Source organism: Tenrec ecaudatus, chromosome 12 (assembly GCF_050624435.1).
Source record: "Tenrec ecaudatus isolate mTenEca1 chromosome 12, mTenEca1.hap1, whole genome shotgun sequence".
NCBI lineage: Eukaryota > Metazoa > Chordata > Mammalia > Afrosoricida > Tenrecidae > Tenrec > Tenrec ecaudatus.
Genome location: NC_134541.1, coordinates 35,303,505 through 35,324,949, shown reverse-complemented (window position 1 = coordinate 35,324,949; position 21,445 = coordinate 35,303,505). Strand labels below are relative to the sequence as shown.

General features: G+C 41.2%; 1 protein-coding gene across 1 annotated transcript in view; it reads left to right on the top strand.

The window, feature by feature from the left end:
• Nucleotides 1-5,794: 5,794 nt before the first annotated feature.
• The window catches only part of RNF24 (ring finger protein 24), an 82,323-nt gene continuing 66,672 nt past the window's right edge, over nucleotides 5,795-21,445 (top strand). The window contains exon 1 of the mRNA XM_075563957.1: nucleotides 5,795-5,954. The gene's annotated coding sequence lies outside the window, so the exon portion shown is untranslated. The remainder of the gene's footprint in view (nucleotides 5,955-21,445) is intronic.

Below are 21,445 nucleotides of genomic sequence, written 5' to 3'. Positions count from 1 at the left end.
ACAGGTCTTTTTTTTAAGGGGCTCATACAATTCTTATCACAGTCCATACACACATCAATGTGTAAAGCACATTTGTACATTCATTGCCCTCATCATTCTCAAAACATTTTCTCTCCACTTAAACCCCTGGAATCAGCTCCTCATTTTCCCCCTCCTTCCCTGCTCCTCCCTCCCTCATGAACCCTTGATAATTTATAAATTATTATTTTGTCATATCTTGCCCTGCCCGACGTCTCCCTTCACCCACTTTTCTGTTGTCCATCCCCCCAGGGAGGAGGTCACATGTAGATCCTTGTAATCTGTTCCCCTTTTCAACCCACCCTCCATATACCCTCCCAGTATCACCACTCACACCACTGGTCCTGAAGGGATCATCCGCACTGGATTGCCTCTGTTTCCAGTTCCTAACTGTACCAGTGAACAACCTCTGGTCTGGGCAGACTTGCAAGGTAGAATTGGGATCATGATAGTGGGGTGGGGGGCATTTAGGAACTAGAGGAAAGTTGTATTTTTCATCGTTGCTACATCACACCCTGACTGGCTCATCTCCTCCTTGAGACCCTTCTGTAAGTGGGTCCAGTGGTCTACAAATGGGCTTTGGGTCTCCACTCTGCATCCCCCTGCCCCATTCACTATGGTAAGATTTTTTGTTTCTGATGATGCCTGATACATTCGACACCTCGTGATCACACAGACTGGTGTGCTTCTTCCATGTGGGCTTTGTTGCTTCTGAGCTAGATGGCCGCTTGTTCACTTTCAAGCCTTTAAGACCCCAGACACTATCTCTTTTGATAGCCAGGCACCATCAACTTTCTTCATATTTGCTTATTCACCCACTTTGTCTTCAGCGATTGTGTTGGGAAGGTGAGCATCATAGAATGCCAATTTAATAGAAGAAAGTATTCTTGCATTGAAGGAGTACTTGAGTGAAGGCCCAATATCCTTCTTCTACCTTAATACTAAACCTATAAATACGGGGGCAGGGAGGGAGGGGGAAAATTGAGCTGATACCAAAGGCTCAAGTAGAAAGCAAATGTTTTGAGAATGATGATGGCAACAAATGTGCTTGACACAATGAATGTATGGATTGTGATGAGTTGTACGAGCCCACAATAAAATGATTTTTTTTTGTTGTTTCTTGATGTGCATTTAATATTTAATTACAACTCTCTTTTATACACGTGTGTCTGTGGATTTCCACATCTAAAGTGCACAGATTAACACATTCCCATAGCAGAGTGAACCTCCCTTCAGTCATGTCTATAGGTATTTCGCCTTCCTATGGGCAGCTGGACAGTAATTCATCTGGGAAACATCTGGTAAACCAGCACAATGGTGCTTCCCCAACTTTCTGTGACGAGGGACCAGGACATTGGTTACCTTTATAAAAGTCTCCTGACACGTCCTAGTGATGTCTGCTTCTGGGATCATAGAGGCTTCCTCTTCCTTGGTTGGTCTTGTTGGTAGGTGCTATCCAGTTGGTCTGCTTCAAAGCAACTGCAATGTACAGGACAAGGAAAGGCTTGCCAATCCTGGGCCACCCTCATATCTTTTTTATGTTTGAACCCATCTTTGAAGCCCCCGTGGGCATGCATCCTGCAAACGACCTGGCTCTTTGTCACTGGCCCTCCCCTTTAATCTGACCAGAAGTGTTCGTCATCTGGCCCTCTCTCTGGCAAGGTTCTGCCTTGGTTTACTCTAAAATGATTTTTAATTGAAAAAAAAACTATAAATATATGCACATAGATCTATTTCCCCATCCTAATTTATAAATATATTTACATATGTACATTTCTTTATCTAGACCTCTCTAAATGCCCTTTGCCTCCTAGCTCTTTCCTCTATTTCCTTTGACTTTCCTCCTAAACAGATCTTTTAAAGCAGACTTGCTCAATGCAGTATTTCCTTTGATTTCTTGTCTGCTGTTTCCAGTGTGTTGCTTGTGGATCTAAGTAAAATGAAATCCTTGATAACCTCAATCTTTTCTCCATTTTTATCATGATGTTGTTTATTGGTTCAGTTGGGAAATTTCTTTACATCGAGATTCGTAATCCATACAGAAGATTGTATTCGTTCATCTTTATCAGCAAGTGGATCAAATCCTCTTTGCCTTTAGCAGGCAAGATTGTGACACTGTATATCAATGGTTGTTAATAAGGTTTCCTCTGATCCTGATGCCGAGTTCTTTTTCATATAGTTAAATTTCTTGGAACATTTGCTCAGCATACAGGTTGATTAAATATGGTAAAGGATATAACCCTGATACACACTTTTCCTGATTTTCAATCACATGGTAACTCCCTGTTCTATTTGAACAACTACTTCTTGGTCTATATACAGTTTCTCCATGAGCACAGTGAAGTTTTCTGGAATTCCTATTCTTCTCAATGTTATCCATAGTTTGTCATGATCCAACACATTCCAAAGACTTTGCATGGTCAATAAAATGCAAGTAAAATATTTCTGGCTTTCTCTGTTTTCAGCCACATCATCTAATGCCAGCAATGATACCCCTCCTTTCTGAATCCAGCTTCAACTTCTTGTCTACTTCTGCCATTGTTTGGGGTGGGGGCAGACAAGGGCAGGACCCTGCCACACAGTACCCTGCTAAGTGTGAAATCAGGTTGTATCCATCCAGCTGGAAGGGAAGAAATTCCCCCATTAACCCAAAAGAAAGTTGAGCAGCTGATGCCTCCCCCAAAATTTAGTAAGTACTTGAATATTCCCTCTTGCTTCTCACATTCCCTCTTGCTCTTGCCTAATTTTCACAAGGACAAACAATGTGAATCTGGAATCATTTTGCCCTATACCCTATATGCTTGTTTGGATTAGCAAATACTACCAGTGTAGCCATGCTTTCTAAACAAACAATTTTTTTAATTTAAAAATTAGATTTGTACATGCCAGGCAAGGAGAGAAAGCCACAAGAAGAAAGAAGAAAGAAAAGAGAGTGCAGCCTTTTTGTCCTCTGTGAAGTCTTCCTGGTCGACCAAGGAACATTATCTTCACCAACATAGCAATTGCATGACTACTGTGGGTCAGTCACATGCTAGGTCCCAAGGAGACACTTTTCCTGTTGCTGAAAGGCACGTTCTCATGAAAGAGAAAAATATTTTAAGAAGCAAGAACTCTGAATTGTGCTGGTGCAGAGATAGAAGTGGGTACAAGGCACAGGCAGGGATTCCAAAGGAAAATCTGTCAACACATGGGGCCAGGAACGAAGACTATAAAAAAGTGATTTTTTTTCCAGGTCTGTCTAAATAAGATAGGCTGGATGAACAATCTGGAGGAGAAATGGTTCCGGGGGAGAATGGGAGAGAGGTGGGGAAAGGAAGTGGTGTTAACAAACCCTGGGACAAGGGAACAAGTGATCCAAATTGGTGGTGAGCAGGGTGTAGGAGACCTGGTAGGGCGTGATCAAGGGTAATATAACCGAGAGGAATTACTGAAACCCAAATGAAAGCTGAGCATGGTAGTGGGACAAGTGGAAAGTAAAAGGAAATAGAGGAAAGATCTAGGTGGCAAAGAGCATTTATAGAGGTCTAAATACAGGCATGTACTTATGTAAATATGTTTATATATGAGGATGGGGAAATAGATCTATGTGCATATATTTATAGATTTAGTATGAAGGTAGCAAATGGACATTGGGCCTCCACATAAGTACTCCCTCAATGCGAGAACACTTTGTTTTATTAAAGTAACATTCTATGGTGCTCACAATCCCGACACAATTGCTGAAGAAAAAGTGGGTGCATAAGCAAACATGGTGAAGAAAGCTGATGGAGCCTGGCTATCAAAAGATATAGCATCTGGGATCTTAAAGGCTTGAAGGTAAACAAGCATCCATCTAGCTCAGAAGCAACAAAGCCCACGTGGAAGAAGCACACCAGCCTGTGTGATCATGAGGTGTCGAAGGGATCAGGCATCAAAAAACAAAAAATCAAATCATTGTGAATGAGGGGGAGTGCAGATTGGGGGACCCAAGACCCATCTGTAGACAACTGGACATCCCCTTACAGAAGGGTCTCAGGGAGGAGACGAGCCAGTCAGGGTGCAATGTAGCAACGATAAAACATACACCTTTCCTCTAGTTCCTAAATGCTTCCTCCCTGACTCCTCTCCACTATCATGATCCCAATTCTACCTTACAAATCTGGCTAGATCAGAGGTTTTACACTGGTAGAGATAGGAACTGGAGATGCAGGGAATCCAGGACAGATGATCCTCAGGACCAGTGCTGAGAGTGGACGGAAGGTGGGGTAGAAAGGGGAACCAATTATAAGGATCTACATATAACATCCTCCCTAGGGGACAGATAACAGAAATGTGGGTGAAGGGGGGAGCTGTTGGACAGTGTAAGATATGACAAAATAATAATAATTTCCAAATTATCCAGGGCTCATGAGGGAGGGGGGATGGGGAGGGGGGGAATGAGGAGCTGATACCAAGGGCTCAAGTAGAAAGTAAATGTTTTGAGAATGATGAGGGAAACAAATGCAAAAATGATTAAATTTTTAAAATTTTTTAAAGAAGTGATTTTTTACATATTGCTAGTTCCGTGTTGCTGACCTAGAGAAAGGAACATAGCTCAGTATGTATACTGGGATGCTGATCTGGAAACAGCTGGAGAATAAGTTTCAAGGTGCCAGGTGGGACAAGGAAAGAGGGCAAGCCGGTAACATAGGAAGATTTGCATATGGTGAGAATAGATTTCCGTGAGCCTGGATTGAGACTTAAGCAATAGTTCAGAAAGGAGATGAGGAAGCCTGGTGTACACAGATGAGGAGGCTACGTAAACACGATGAAGATTGGCAGGAAGGAGAGGAGAGAAAAAGGAGCCCCAGTTGGTGACAGGGTCCGCAGCCCTGGGACAAGTAGCTCCAGAGGCAGTCTCTCTAGCCTTCTTTTTGCCATATACTGCCTAGCACACGCCCCTACCAATTTCCCACCTTGAGTGATCGTGACCATTGAGTAACGAGACACTTCTTGAAATAGTCACGGATGTTTCTCTCTTTACTTCCTTCTTGCTTTGGAGGTTCGTGGTTTGCCAAAACAGAAGGAACTTGCCTACAGGCACTTTCCACAATGGCTTTTGCTTCCCAAAGTTAAGTCACTGCGCTATTTATAGTTTTAGTGAGGGGGCTTGGAAAGGGACGGAGGACCTCAGGGGACTGGGGGGGGCGGGGCACGGGCACTAAGAACAGTGGGAAGAAAGAAGGGGCTGGGTTAATGTACATAAATAAAGGGATGCGCTGCTCTTTGCAGACTTCTCTGCCACCTGGGCAATCGGGGTCTCATTCATCACAGCAGTCCCGGCACTCAAGGGACACACGGAGGAACGGGATGTTATGCACCGTCTCCCCAATTAAACTAATGGACACCCTCGTGTCCATCTCTATACCCCGCGGTCCGGGAGGCTGGGTCTTAAAAAGGCCATGGGAAGAGGGCGGGGGGAAAGGACGTGATATTCCAAGGTTCTACTTTTAAAAAAATGCTTACAGAGTATGTGAAAGTAGTACACAGACGGGGTTGGGGGACTGTTGGCCGCAGCTCTGCCTTTACTCACGTACCCGCAGAGCCGGATTCCCCAAACCCGAGGGACCTAACCTGAGGGCGGGGTGGGAGCCGGACGGGTTGGGAGGCACCGCGCCTGCGCACTGCAACCCCCAGCCGCCAAGCCCTCGGCAAGGTAGGCGGGGCTGTCCGGGCATCCGGGTCCCTCGCCCCGCCCCCGCCGCATGAATGAGAGGCGCGGCGCCCGCCCCTCCCCCGCCGGGCCCGCCCCTCGCTGGGGGCGGCGGAGCGCAGTCTGTCGCCGCCTCAGCCGCCGCCGCCTCAGCCGCCTCAGACGCCTCAGCAGCTCCGGGTCCCGACGGACGCTGGCCCCTGCAGCCCGCCGCCCGGCTCAGAAGTCCCGCACGCACGCACGCCGTCGCCGCCGGCGCGCCCGAGTAAGTGGACGTGCGACGGTGGAAAGCGCCCAGGGCCGCGGCCCCGGTGTCCGGGCTGAGGGGACCGGGAGGACTCCGGACCGGGGATGCTGAGGAGACCGCGGGCCCGCGCCAACCTCGCTGCCGACACTGCCCTGGCACCCAGCCTCGCTGGCGCTAGGAGGGGAAGGGTGAGGGGCTGGCGCCGGGAGGGAGATGCGGAGGGTCCGGCGAGGCCGGGAGGTGGGTTCCCTACAAAGGTCGGCGCGGGTCTGTGACCGAGAGGTCACCGAGGGCGAGTTCGTGGCGCCTCGTACGGGCTGGGGGCGCATCCGCCAGGTAGCCGCGCCCCGTGCCCTGCATCGGGTCGCCGGGCGTGGGAGTCTCGGCTGAGGAGGAGGAGGGTGGCGAGGACGGCTGCCCGTGTGTTGGCGATGGGAGCGCGCTTTGGGGGGGTGCGGCATGGCAGTGTTTTCCTGGTCCCGATCTACTCCTCCCCTTTCTTTGTGGCGCTTGTCGTGCCCGTTTGTCACAGTTTGCCCGGCTGTGGTCCCGGTTGAGACGTCTCGATGCGACTTATTCATTAATGAAAGTCATGTAGTGGCCTCTTCATCGATGCGTGCGCGCGCGCATGTGTGTGTGTGTGTGTGTGTGTGTGTGTGTGTGTGTGTGTGTCCACAGATCAGAGAATTAAAGACCCTCCTTTGTTTCCAGATACCTTATGGTACATGTGCATGAGTGTGTGTGTGTGTGTGTGTGTGTGTGTGTGTGTGTTGGAGGCACCTATGAAATTTGAGATTGAGAGCTCATGAAAGAGGCTATAAGGTGGGGGGGGGGGGAGACGTATTGCTTCAACAGCAATGTTATTTACTCTGATGTTATTTGAAAGAGCATTTTGTTGTTGTTCCTTACGGTAAAATCAATGGGTTCTGTTCACTGAAAACATATCGATATACTCAGATAGCTGTACATCTAGAACACTCTGCGCTGGGGTTTCGTTGGTGGTAATAAATTCATATATGTATACTTGGGAGGATTCCAGTACATATAGGTCATTGCATTCTGGGTTTAATTCATTGTTAATACGTCTGTGGGCTCATATTCTTGTACATAGGAATGCTCCAGTAGAAACCCGGAGATTATTTTTCTCGGCTCTTCAATGCAGGCAGATTTTGTTTCTTCCTGCCTCCTTGTGCTAATACCAAGGTGGTCCAGCAGGTTCTTTCCACCTCCTTGTCGTTTTTTTGTTTTTTGTTTTTTTTGTTATTGTTGAGGGTTTTTTTTTTTTTTTTTGGTGTGTGTTTTTCCCTCCCCTTAATGCTTTGGCAAAGGATTTTATTGCATATTAACCTGGCATGCGCCCTTGCTTTGATCTGAATTTTTTTTTTACCCTCCTGCATTCTGTTGTCTGGTTGCATAGCCCAGCTCAATGGCTCCTCTTACAGGATTACTGGAAAACAGAACACCTTTTTTCATTGTCCTTATCCCCAGAGAGAGCAGCAAGCTCTCTACAGGTACCCAGACTTTGGCTTAGTTGGACTGCCTGCCCTGGCTTTGCTACTTGTCTTTGGAAAGTTGATGTGGGCCAATTAAAAAGAGGCAGATGCCATTTCGAATGTGTCTTTTTAAGTTTCAGAAGATAGCTGTGACTTTGGTTGCATGGTGATTTTCACTTTCTTTTTTACCTTGGAATGTTGCAAAATGATGGAAGTAAGGCTAAACTAAGTTATAAGGAACATACCTTCAAGATATTAAAAAGGGAGCCCTGGTGGCATGGTGGCTATGCACTGGCTAACGGCAAGATCAGCAGTTCAAAACCATCAGCCACTCCCAGGGAGAAAGAAGAGCCTTTCTACTTCTATAAAGAGTTAATGTCTCTGAAACCCGTGAGAGTGGTTCTGTGTGTCTGAATGGACTCAGTGGCTGTGAGTTTTTATTTTAATTGATTAAAAATAGCAGTGTTAAAGGAATCGAGGGGTCCCCCCAGAAGAATTTAGTTTAGAGGACAGCACTGAAGCTGCAGTTCAGGGAGAGGGACATGTATGATCAGAGCACATGGAAGCACATGCAGGGGGAGGAAAAGAGAGTAGAGCCTGGAGGACAATATCCCCGCTCAGAATAGCCAATGAGTGGACCATGTGGCTGGCCCCACTATGAGACATGACTTTCCTCACTGACCCATGGCCCTACGGGGAACAACACTGGATACACAGTGTGGGAATTCCACCGGATCTGATCCCACCACACCGAGGCAAAACACTACAGGCAACAGAACAACAAGAGGAACAGACCTTGAATTATTTACAGGTTTTTCTTTTTATTACTTTTTATTTTTTGTATATATCCCCCCCCTTTTTTTTTTGGTCATTGGTGTTTTTGTTGTTGTCCTCGTTGTGTTTTCTTTTGTCGCTTTGTCTTGCTATGTCTTGTCTTTTTGTGCATATTATTATCTCTACAGGTTTATCTATATAAGATAGGCTGGATGAACAGTCTGGAGGAGAAAACAACAGGACCGATGATTCCGGGGGGAGGACATGGGAGAGGGGGGTGGTGTTGACCAACCAGGGACAAGGGATCAAAAAAGTGAGCCAAAATTAGTGGCAAGGAGGGTGAGAGGCCTGGTAGGGATTGATCAAGGGCAATGTAACCGAGAGGAATTACTGAAACCCAAATGAAGGCTGATCATGATAGTGGGACAAGAGGAAACTAAAAGAAAATAAAGGAAAGAACTAGAAGGCAAAGGGCATGTATAGAGGTCTAAATACAGGCATGTACATATGTATATATATTTATATATGAGGATGGGGAAATAGATCTATGTGCATAAATTTATAGGTTTAATATTAAGGCAGCAGATGGACATTGGGCCCCCACTCAAGTACTTCTTCTATGCAAGAACACTTTATTCTATTAAATTGGCATTCCATGATACACACCTCCCCGACAGGATCGCTGAAGACAACTGTGTACAAGCAAATGTGGTAAAGAAAGCTGATGGAGCCCGGCTACCAAAAGATACAGCATCTGGGGTCTTAAAGGCTTGAAGATAAACAAGCGGCCATCTAGCTCAGAAGCAACAAAGCCTCCATGGAAGAAGCACACCAGCCTGTGTGATCAGAAGTGTCAAAGGGATCAGGGATCAGGCATTAAAGAACAAAAAATCAAATCATTGTGAATGAGGGGAGTACAGATTAGGCAACTGGGCATCTCCTTTCAGAAGGTTCTCAGGGAGGAGATGAGCCAGTCAGGGTGCAGTGTAACAACAATGAAATATATACCTTTCCTCTAGTTCCTAAATGCTTCCTCCTCTCACCCAGTATCATGATCCCAATTCTACCTTACAAATCTGGCTAGACCAGAGGTTTTACACTGGTATAGATAGGAACCGGAAACACAGGGAATCCAGGACAGATGATCCCTTCAGGACTAGTGCTGAGAGTGGCGATACCGGAGGGTAGAGGGAAGGTGGGGTAGAAAGGGGGATCTGATTATAAGGATCTACATATAACCTCCTCCCTGGGGAACAGACAACAGAAAAGTGGGTGAAAGGAGAGAGATGTCTGACAGTGTAAGATATGACAAAATAATAATAATTTATAAAGTATCAAGGGTTCATGAGGGAAGGAGGGACGAGGAAGGAGGGAAAAATGAGCTGATAACCAAGGTCTCAAGTAGAAAGCAAATATTTTTAGAATGATGAGGGAAACAAATGTGCAAATGTGCTTGACATACAATGGATTGATGTATGGGTTGTGATGAGAGTTGTATGAGTCCCCAATAAAATGATTTCTTTGAAAAAGAAATTATTTCAGATGCATATTCACTAACATAACCATTGCCATAGCGTTGACTCTGGCTCATCTTGACCCTCTGTGTTTCTGAGACTGTAAATCTTTATGGGAGCAGACAGCCTCATCTTTTTTCCAAAGGAGTAGCTAGTGGGTTTGAACCGCCAATTTTCACTTAGCTTAGCAGTCCAATGCTAAGCATTTTGGAATGATCAACTGTTTAACTCTATGGGTTTGGTTTTCTCTAAGACTTTTAAAATATTTTTTCATGTGTCTTCATTTCTGATAGTTTTAAATGTAAAATGAAATGTAAACTAAGCAGTCTTCCACAGCATCTGTTTTTATATATTCCCTCAGTTTCAAACATTTGCTTTTAATTTGAAGAGAAATTTTCTCATTGCTTGGATGAGGATCCATTATTCTTGGGAAAATTCTTACCTTATGTTACCATGGTCAAGTTCTTTTTCTTTTCTTTCTTTTTTGTAGAAGTTAAAATTGGTTAAAGTTAATTTTTCGATTGGAAACGTTTTGGTTTTATGATACAGGTTTTGAATAAATGTTTTAATCAATTAATTTAACTCAGTAGGTGCATTTAAAACAAGTTTCATTAACTCATGTCACTGATAGCAAGGCATCCTAATACATTTGTAAACAGCCTGTCTTCACTGCGTGGGATGTTTTCCAGGAATCACCTTGAAACAAATCATAAGGGGAACTTGTAGATAAACAGAATGAAACCGGAATCATCACTGAAATAGGCTTGCATAGTGCCGCAATATAGTGGAACTTTAATTTTGCAAGAGTGACTTGGCTATTTTTTTGTATCAACAAAAGTATCTACATACAACTTGGCCTTATTGTTCGGCATTCTAGTTAACAAATTCTTACCATCTCTGAGTTTAGCATTTCTGGGTGGTGGTGGTGGTGGTGGTGGTGGTGGTGGTGGTGGTGGTGGTGGTGGTGGTGGTGGTGGTGGTGGTGGTGGTGGTGGTGGTGGTTGTGAGGTACCACCAATTGACTCAGCAACTCTGTGCACATGTAATAGAACCTAACACTGCCCAGTCCTACACCATCCTCACAATTCCTGTAGCCACTGGGTCAATCCATCTTACGGAGTGCCTTCTATTTTCTTTTGCTGATCCTCTACTTTGCCAAGCATCATATCCTTCTCCAGGGTGTCTGATATCTCCTGATAAGGAACCATGGTGGCATAGTGGCCTATACATTGAACTGCTATCCACAAGGTCAGCAGTTCAAACTCACCTGTTGCTCTAATGGCGAAAGATGAGGCAATCAGGTCTTGTAAATATTTAAAATCTCATAAACCCACAGGAGAAGTTTTATCTGCCCTATAGGGTCCCTATGATTCAGAATCAACCCAGTGGCATTGAGTCTGTATCTGGTTTTTGGCATTTCTTGATAACATACCATATCCAAAGTTGTGAGACAAAGTCTTACCATTCTGGCTTCTAAGGAACAACAGGCTGTATTTCTTCCAACTTAGATTTGTTGTGTTTCTGGCATTCCATGCTACTTTCAGTATTCTTCACCAACAATATTTCAAATACAGCATTTCTCTCTAGTTTTTACTCATTGTCCAGCTTTCACATGCTTGTGAGTCAATTGAAAATACCCTAGCTATGGTCAGATACCCCTTAGTCCTCAAATTAACATATTTGCTCTTTAACATTTTAAAGAAGTCTTTTGCAACATATTTGCCCAATGCAATACTTTGTATAGTCCAGCTACTCAGACTCTTTACTCATCACACAGATTGAATGTTGTAATTGCTATTATAGGTTCAATGCATGAGTAATACACACCTTTCCTGATTTAAACCCATACAGTATTCAGTTTCTTGGATTACTTAGCATACAGGCTGAATAAATATGTCATGTACACCTTTGCTGATTCTCAATCACAGTATCGCCTTGTTCTATATGAATGACTATCTACTGGTTTATGTACAGCTTCCTATTGAGTACAATTAAGTATTCTGGAGTTCCCATTCTGTACAGTGTTTTCCTTAGTTTCTTATGGTCCACACAGTTGAATGACTTTGCATAGTCAATAAAACACAGTAAACCTCTTTCTGGTATTCTCTGCTTCCTGGCAAGTTCCATCAGATGTCAGCAATGATATCTCCTGTGCCTATGTCCTCTTCTGAATCTAGCTTGAAATTCTGGAAGCTCCCTATTGATATGCTGCTGTAACCATTGTGTAATGATCTTCAGCAAAACTTTACTTGCATGTGACATGACATTGCTCATTCATTCCATGCTATATTGGATCATTTTCTTTTGTAATGGGCACAACTATGGATCTCTTCCAGTTAGTTGACCAGTTAACTGTCTTCCAAAATTTTTGATACATGGATGAGTCCGTCAGTGCCTTATTGGTGTGTTGAAACATCTTAATTGGCATTCCGTCAATTCCTGGCACCTTGCTTTTTCTTGACTAATGCCTTCAGTGCATCAGTACTATCAGTTCTTGATCATATGCTACCTCTTGAAGTGGTTGGTAATCGACCAGTTCTTTTGGGTACAGAGACTGTGTTTATTTTGTTCTTTTGATGATTCCTTTGTCATTCAATATTTTGACCATGTTCAATATTACAACTCAAAGTTTGTAATTTTCCTTCAGTTCTTTTAGCTGCAGATAATGCTGAGAATGTTCTGCCCTTTTGGTTTTCCATTTCCAGATTGTACACATTTCATTATAATATTCTATTTTGTCATCTGGAGATGCCCTTTGAAATTTTCTGTTTACCTCTTTACTTTGTTAATCCTTCTGTTTGTTTTAGCTAAAGGTTTAATAACAAACATGATAATGCCATAATAACTAAGTGGCACGCATTTTCCCCCAAAGTGTCTGATATGATGAAGTAGATTTCCCCATTGAGCATTCCCTATCAGTAATTGTTTTCTGTTTCAAATCACAGTTCATTCTAATGTCAGTATTTGAGCATGTTATTATATTAGTTTGGACTATATTGAATTGCTATTTTAAAAGTTTAAAGTGGCCAAAAATCAGCAATTTCATATGATTTAACTTAATTATAGGATGTTTGGAAGATAATTACACTTTAGATTCTGTGGCTTTCAGTGTTTCAGTGGTGTGTTTGTGTGTGTGTGTGTCTTCTTTTTTACCTTTTATGAGTTAAGAGTAGAAATATTTTCTGCATTTAGTAGGTAGGACAGAGAGAGAAATGTGATTTGTCTAAGGACATACAGGTTTGTAATCTGTACTCTTAAATGTTTGATTTTGGGTTTGTTTTTTTTCTGTTTGAACATGTTGGACGTGGACATAGAAGACAAAGAGTACTACCATACCAGCCCCTTGTCCCTTTCTGCTGTCTCAGTTTCCAGTCCCTATGAGGCAGCCATTTTTAACTCTTAGCAGTTCCTTTGCTTACTTACTTTCATATTTATTTGGTTCTTAAAGCCTATACTGCTATTTCTCGAATTTTCAGCTTTAAATATTATCTGTGGGCTTTTACTTAGGAAATTAAGGATGTGGCTGTCCCACACAACCATCACCCTCTATCCAGCATTCATAACTATAACAATTCCTAGTTAAGTCAGAATTCAGTATTTATATTATTATGACAATGTACTTCTTATTCATAGATGAGCAATCTTGAACACTGTTAACTACATTTTCTTTTTTAGACAAGTTTTGTTTCCCCTGAATTAATTGCCTCTTTTGTTTGTTGCTGTGTTTTCTGTGTGCTTAGTTTTCTTTGTACCCATCACTAGTGCATCCACAAACTCTATAACAGAGCTGTTAATGTCTCAGTGTTTTCAGGTCACCCCTCAGTTTTGTTTGTTCTTCCTTGGAGATGGCTCTCCTGAAGCTATGCCTCTCCTATTTCACCCTGTTGCGATTTGCTCTTTGAGCTTCTGGTTTAACTAATCCTGGGACTTCCCTTTGTCATCATCTTGGGAATCCCCTTTGCATTCCTCCTGTGTTGAGTCCCCTATTTCCTACATCCCATGTGTTCCTTACCCTTCTTGAGAAAGGGCACATACGAAGTCTGAAATTCCTTCTAAAATGTCAAAGTTGCAGGGTCTTTGGAAGTCTTCATTTCACCCTCATAGTTGAATGGTGGTTTAACTCAGTGTTGAATTTTGGGTTGGAAAATCAGTGTCCTTTTGAAGGAATATTCTGTTGGTTTACAGTGTGTTTCTAATGAGAAATCCAATGCCATTCTGATCCCCATTCCTTTGTATAGGACTTACTCTCCACCACCACCAACACACACACACACACACACAAACACACACACACACACACACACACACACATCATTCACGCTCTCTCTCTCTGGAAAAGTTTTAGAACCTTTTGTTTATCCCTGGTATACAGACATTTCATGATGATCTTTTTTCTTTCATGTTGCTTGTTTGGTAGATTGTATTTTCCAAAAATAACTATAGAAAATACACCCAACACATAAACGTTCACACATACCATCCCACCCAATATGGTCTTTGTGGTATTGGCATGCCTCCATGAAGAGGTAAAGTCTCTGTTTCCTTGTACCTGGGCAGACAGAAACGCTTCTGAATGTTGCAGCTCTTATGCCAGAATTGTGGTTTCGGAATGTGAGTGGGAGATCAGGAGAGTGGGCACTGCTAGATGTTCAGAGCCATGCAGACCAGCACTCACTTTCTCAGTTGTCAGGGAGGTGCCTGGCTTGTTTTGCCTTTTTTTTTTTTTCTTATTTAATTTTAATGGAATCTTCACTGGAAATATCCAGTTAACATCAGAGAGATTTTCTTGATGCAGTGATAATGCAATCACTTTGGGGATCAAAAGGTTATCAGGTGCATATAAAGCAAAAATACACCTTAGAAAGTGGCAGAACTACTAGAGAACTGACAGATTTATAATGAAAAATCTATTGTGGATACTTAGAACTGCCCAGCAAAACTACCACTGATATCTAATAAGGTTTTTGGTTTTTATTTTGCTTTTTGCTTATATAGTTACCTTCCGGTTTCTTAAACTCATCAGGACTCTATCCATTCCTCTCTGTTGTTTAAGTACTTCATTGAGGATTTAAAAATTATCAAGTGGAACTTCCTCACCACATTAAGAAATCTACCCTCTATAGGAAGGGCCATGTTTCCTGTCTTCCTTCACTTTACAATGTGGAAATGTGTCTGCTCTTATCAGAGACCAACTCCTGCCTCCATTTGTGCCCTCTCTCTTGCATCTTTATCAGCTTCTTTTCAAAGACCATTCACATCAGCCAACACATGTGCTCTGCTAATTGCCCACCTTTATGAACAGACTAAAACATGACAACAACAAACAACTCTCTCCCCTCCATCCCCTATGGGATATCTTCCTAGTTCAGTATCTCAAGAGAGAAGTCTGATTTCCTTCCTACTTCCTCTGTAGTGCATACCATTCTCTGAAATTTTGTTGTTGACTTTTTTATTTCAGTTAAAATGAAGATAAACACAGCAAAATATATGCCAACTCAACTATTTCTACATGTGGGATTCTGTGGCATTGTTTACATTCCTCAAGTTGAGCACCCATTCTCCATATCCATTACCAAATAATTCCACCACCATTAACAGAAATCTACCTTCTAGGAGAAACTCCCTTCCACGCTTGGCAATCACTATTTATTTTTGGTTTCTGTCTATTTGCTTATGTCATGAAAATGAGATCAGACAGTATTTGTCCTTTTGCCACCGACTTTTATTTTACTCCACACAGTGTTTTTAAGGTTCATCCATATTGTGGCATGTATCAACATTTCATTTCTTTTTATGATTGCATAATATACTCTTATAGGTCTATCCGCATTTTGTTTCTCCAATCATTTGTTGGTGCACATTTTAGTTGCTTCCACCTTTGTCTATTGTGAAAGTGCTACACAGCAGTGAACAGTAGTGTACAGGTTCCTGTTTATGTTCCTATATTGTTGATCTCTCTCTCTTTTATTTTTAATGTGTTATTCTTATTGAAAGCTCCAGGAAAGCAGAGACCCTCATCGCTTCTGCTCATTGCTCTGTCCTACTAGACAGCAACTGGCACAAGTGCTTACTTAATATACAGGTAGATTAGCTCTTGCTTTTTAAATATTTCTAACCAGAAATCTTATTTTAATTTATTTCCTTAATTTGTCACCACTTTTTTGTTAGAGTTGAAAATAAACTATATTGATGATTTAATTTCCCCCTATATTACTTTTTTTTGTAAGTACAATTTTTTTAATATTGTAATCTAAGCAGCTGGATTTTGGAGTCAGACTGCTTGGTTGTGTCCCCAAAATATGAGGTGAATTTCTGGTCCTTGTACCTGTTGAAAGTAGCCCTGGTAACACAGTGGTTAAGTGTCAGATGGAGAGCTGCAAAGTCAGAGATTTAAACCCACCAGACACTCCATGGGAAAAAGATGAAACAGATGTCTGCTCCCAGAAATATTTACAGTCTTGGAAAACCTATGGGGCAACTTTTATTCTGTTCCATGCATGTGTCTGAGTCAGAACAGACTCATTGGCAGTGGCTGATAAACCTGTTGATGTGATCTTCTTTGGAAATAGGAGTTTCTTTTGTTATGCTGTTGAGGTCTTATTAGTGTAGGGAGTCATTGAAAGCTAGGGCCATCACCAAGGAAACCAGAACTGTGAGAAAGTAAATTTCTGTTCTTCAGAGCCAACCTCTTGTATGGTGTTTGTGTTACAGCAGCACTAGGGAACTAAGAAAGGGTCATATTCCAGCACCTTCCCTTTAAATCATGTGGCCTGGGATCAGTTTCCTAACTTCTGTTTCCTCATCTGTAGTATAGAAATAATAATGTTTGTTTTGGGGTCAGATGAGATAACATGTAAAATGTTAAACTCACGAACTGATATGGAGATAAATTCACTCCGTGAAAAACAATTACAGTTACTTGTATAACCTCCCAGGACATAATATCTGACTCTGACTTGGTCACTGTTCTGTTTTTTGTTCAGAGTATTTATATACCTAAGGTATATTGGCTATGAAGATTATTCAGCAGTTTTTTGGTTTTGTTTTTTTCTAGTCCTTTGCCTCTAGTCCCAAAATGACTCCATGTTGTAGATTGCTGAAGTGACCCATTGACCGATGAGGCCCACATAACAGTTCCTAGCAGTTTGGTCATTTAATAAATTATTTTGATCACTTGATAGAATTATTTTATTTCAAGTCAAGTCCTGTTCTCTGTTTACTTAGCTTACCCAAAGGGGAGGTTCTCTTTTTGTGATATCCCACATAAAGCTTATTATTACTATTTCTGTGAATGAAACTTTTAAAACTTTTATTATTACTATTTCTACGAATGAAACTTTTTTTTTTTTGGTGATCCAAATGGGTTTTTATTAAGGAGAGAAGGTGATAGAGAAAAGAAGAGAGAAGAGAAGAGAAAGAGGGGGGAGAGGGGGGAGGGGGAAAGAAAGGATTGAGAGAGACCACAGCAAAAGAGCGTGAATGAAACCTTTAAAGACTTTTAAAACTTTTAAAAACTTTTAAGAACCGCTGATCTTAAATAGCTAGAAGACATTTTTCTGTCCAGTTGCTAGCTAGCTGGGAAGATAAATATACACGAATGGGGACAGCCATGTAGAACCCACTCTGAGGGCCACATGAGTGGCAAGAACAGCAGACTCTACAAGTTCAAAGAAGGCGAAGTCATGTCTTCCTGTCTTACGTAATCCTACAACTTCTCTGTGCATTGAATTGTTTTATCTTATTCCTTTGTCACTTGCCTTGATTTATACCTTGAAAGTATGCTTAATAATCATGGTAATATTTTTAGATGTTAAAATATGTGAGATAAAAGCTAAAATTTAGATCCATGTGTAATCATGGGAATTGTTTCATGAAGTAATGGCCCGAGCAGTTAGTTCTCTGCCTCTCTCCTAGGTAGATAGTAGGAACTCCCCCAGTTATCCAAGTACTTCAGACATCACAATGTCAGATTTAGGATTCTAAAAGAATGGTAGGTGGTTTGGTGGAAACTGTGAGCATTCCAATTCAGGCAGTTCATAGAAAGCCAGCTCACTGAGCCTGGTCAAATTTTTCTTAAGGAAGAACTAATCTCCCTATATATTGAGTAGGAACTGGTGCCAGTGGTTGTCCTGTGGGACACAGTGGTAAGCAGAAGTGATGATGATCCCTGCTTTTCAGGATAAAAGCGTAAGCTAAAACAAACAATTAAACGCAGAGAAAAGTTGTAGGATTACGTAAAACAGGAGGACATGACTTCACCTTCTTTGAACTTCTAGAGTTTGCTGTCCTTACCACTCATGTGGCCCTCAGGTAGAATTAGACACTTTGTTACCTGCCAGTTGACCCAGGAAAACCTGACCAGTGGCCTTACTTTCAGTTGGCCACTCTTCAGAAAACCAGCCTGGGACCTCCATCAGCCCTAAAATCTGATAGCAGAAAGTTCCTGAGACTTCCCATGGTGCTTCAAGGAGTGGGAACAAACCGGGAGCAAAGAGTGGCTAAGGGAAGGAAGGTACTTTTTAAATAGCATTACAAGTGGACCGCACATTAAGTTATGAATTTGCTCTGCAAGAGTTTAAATGAAGCTTGAGTTTATAGAGATTTAATGCTCTTAAAACATAATAAAGCTGCTTATTATTAAAATAATTACACTAACTTTTTATATTGTGAACAACTTCCCCTCCCTTATTTTCAAAGTTCCTGTTTTCATTAATCAACTTTTCTTTACGCAGTGTTTACCTATTCTTCTCATCTTCTTTTGAGTGTTGACATTTGGCTGAGTACAAATTTTTATCTGATGAGAAAGCTTATTCTTATGTAGATATAGGCCTCTATAGAAGGTTACTTATGTATATCTTTATAGAATGCTCAAATGTAATATTTATCATCTATCAACACTTATAATCTATCAATATGCCTTATATTCGCTTTAAATAAAATTGCATAAATTAAATAAAATTGCATAAATTGAGAGATTAAATGGCTATACACTACCATTTGTACCTATGTGTTAATGTTGAATTCATTTAGATAAACCAAAAAAATTGTGAACTACGTCTGTCTTTTTATTGTTCTGTTCCAAACTTGAGCATATAAAGTTGTACTCAGTATCAACTTTGAAATAGAATATAGGTTTCATATCCAAATGTGTTCTTTATCTTGGACCGAAAGCAAAGGTTGGCAGATAATGAAACACTAGAGTATGAGCTAATGTAGTTTGTGGGAAATGGGTGGGAAGGGAAATCAAAAGTATAGACTTTATTTTTCTTTAGTGGAAAAGAAATTGCAAAACAGTTTCCAAAATTTGTTGAGAATCTTATAATTTGACCTAATTTATGTAAAGGTTTTTACTTGATTGGCCCTGAAAACAGGCCAGAAGAAATTTTTGTGTTATTGCAAAAGATTACAGTAAAAAAAAAGAAAAATAAAATCATAATAGTATATTAATAGCCAGGAGAATATCATACCCAGAAAATTATAATTTCCATTCATTTAATCCCTATAACTGAAATCCTTTTACATCTGTAGCTTTTACATGTATTGCTCATTTACTCTTTAGCCCTTAAAGTATTACTGATAGATCATAAAACTAAAGATCAAAGAACTAATTAGTCCAGGTTCATAAGGTCAGAGGCCAGGTTTAGAATCTAGAGCTTCATCCTCCAAAACCCCTGCCTGCTGTTACCATTGATTGTCTCTTCCCCGTTCAGTTGCTGTCCAGTACTGGCACTTTCAGAAAGTCTATTGATACAGAAAGTCTAGAGACCTTTGCAGACAACAGAAGAATGAAGAGGTTTGGAAGGAATACGACATGGGGTAGCTATGAGTTGGAATCATATCCACAGCAGTGGGTTTAGGTGGGGGTTGGGGATACAAAAGGGAAGGATATAATTTTTCTCCTACCACCGTTCCCTAGTGGTATAGTGTTTATGGTTTGGTATTGGTTTACTAACTGCAAAGTCAGCCGTTTGCAATCACTACCTGGTCCGAGAGAGAAAGACTTTCTACTCCTGTAAACAGTTACAGTCTTGGAAATCCCCAGGGTCAGTTCTACCTTGTTCTATAGGGTCACTATGATGGCAGTGAGTTTATTTGTTGTTGTAATGCTGTTGAAGTAATGAACAATTCAGAACTACTGAAGTAAGTAAAAGTGATCTATTAACATTGGAATGGGGCAGAGGAACATATTTGTTTCCCCAGGGCTGTCGTCACAAATTTGGTGGCTTAAAGCAACAGAGTGTGTTTTCTCACTGCCCGGGAGGCCAGAAGTCTAAAATCAAGATGTCAGCAGAACTACACATGCTCTGAAGACTCTGAAGAAGAATCCATCTTGCCTCTTCCAGATTCTGGTGGCTCCAGGCAGTTCTTGGTTTGTGGCTCCAGAACTCTAATCTCTGACTCAATCTTCACATGCCTTTTTCCTTACTCTCCTGTTTTTGAAGATACTTATAGAATTTGGGGTCCACCCATAAATTCCGGACGAGGTTATCTGAGGAGCCTTCACTTTACAGGGCCTGGGAGTTAAGACAAGGACATTGTGTTTGGGGAGCTACTAGTCAACCTACCACAGGGTGGTAAGAATTTTCATTTTGACTGGTGGGCCACAGAAAATACCAGATTAGACAATTACTTAGTAGACAATGATACAAAATGGGATAAAAGCAGGTCCTAAATAGGAAGTCTAGAAGACAAAAGACCAGGGTTGGGGAATTAAGGAAAGTTTTACACACATAGTATTGTTTGAAAGATGATTGGATGTCTTCAGATAATTGGTGATAACCTGGGGTGTTCAGATGCTGAAACTAATCAGAACAATGATAAGAAGGCATCAGTTCTTGCATTTGACTGCAGTATGCTATGTAGAGTACTAGTGAGGATGGGACTGAAAAAAAAAAGCCAATTTACCAGAGGCCTTTAGTGTGGTGTCAGTGAATGTTTATTTGGTTTTGAATTTGCTAACCCATTAGAACACTATATTATACAATTCTCTAATAGTGACTGTCTGGACTAAAATAAAATCCTTTGAAAAACATGTAGTTTGGGATTTGGTTTTGTTTTCCTGGTAGAAAGGTTTTCACAGGGTCCATATTCTAAATTAAAGGTTAAGAACCACAACTTTATTAGAATATGATTTATGCTTTGAAGAGGTTTCTGTACGGCTATTGATTTTTTTGTTTGTTCTACTTTGAACTACTTGAAAGATAACTTGAAAATTGAGTTCTAAAGAACCTTTGCATTGGCTGTGAAATACCATATGAGTAATGCATACTAAAAATTAAATACTGTTTCAGGAGGGATGTAAAAAGGACACTGGATCCTTAGAAAAGAAATCAAATGATTGCACTAAAAGAAAACCTCAAGCAATCAGTTCAGAATGCAGCTGTGACTTCTATTTTCTATGTCTCAATTATCTCTATTTCAATTCATTACCACCTCCCTTCATAGCACTAGAATTGCATAAAAGGACAGCACAGCTTTCAGGGGAGAAATCAGACAGTTGCATTCCTAAGTTTGTTTTGCATTAAATGTAGCCTACACAACTACCTGTTCTCTACTTCAGATTTCCCATGAAATAACCTCCTTCAGGAATAAAACAATATTTATTATACAAGCTGTCTAATTATATGATTACATGTCTTGCATCTAACTCAGCCAACTCCTAAGTGATCACTGCCACGTAACATTTTCATTGATCCTTTTCCATAATGTTGGTATTATTTAATACATT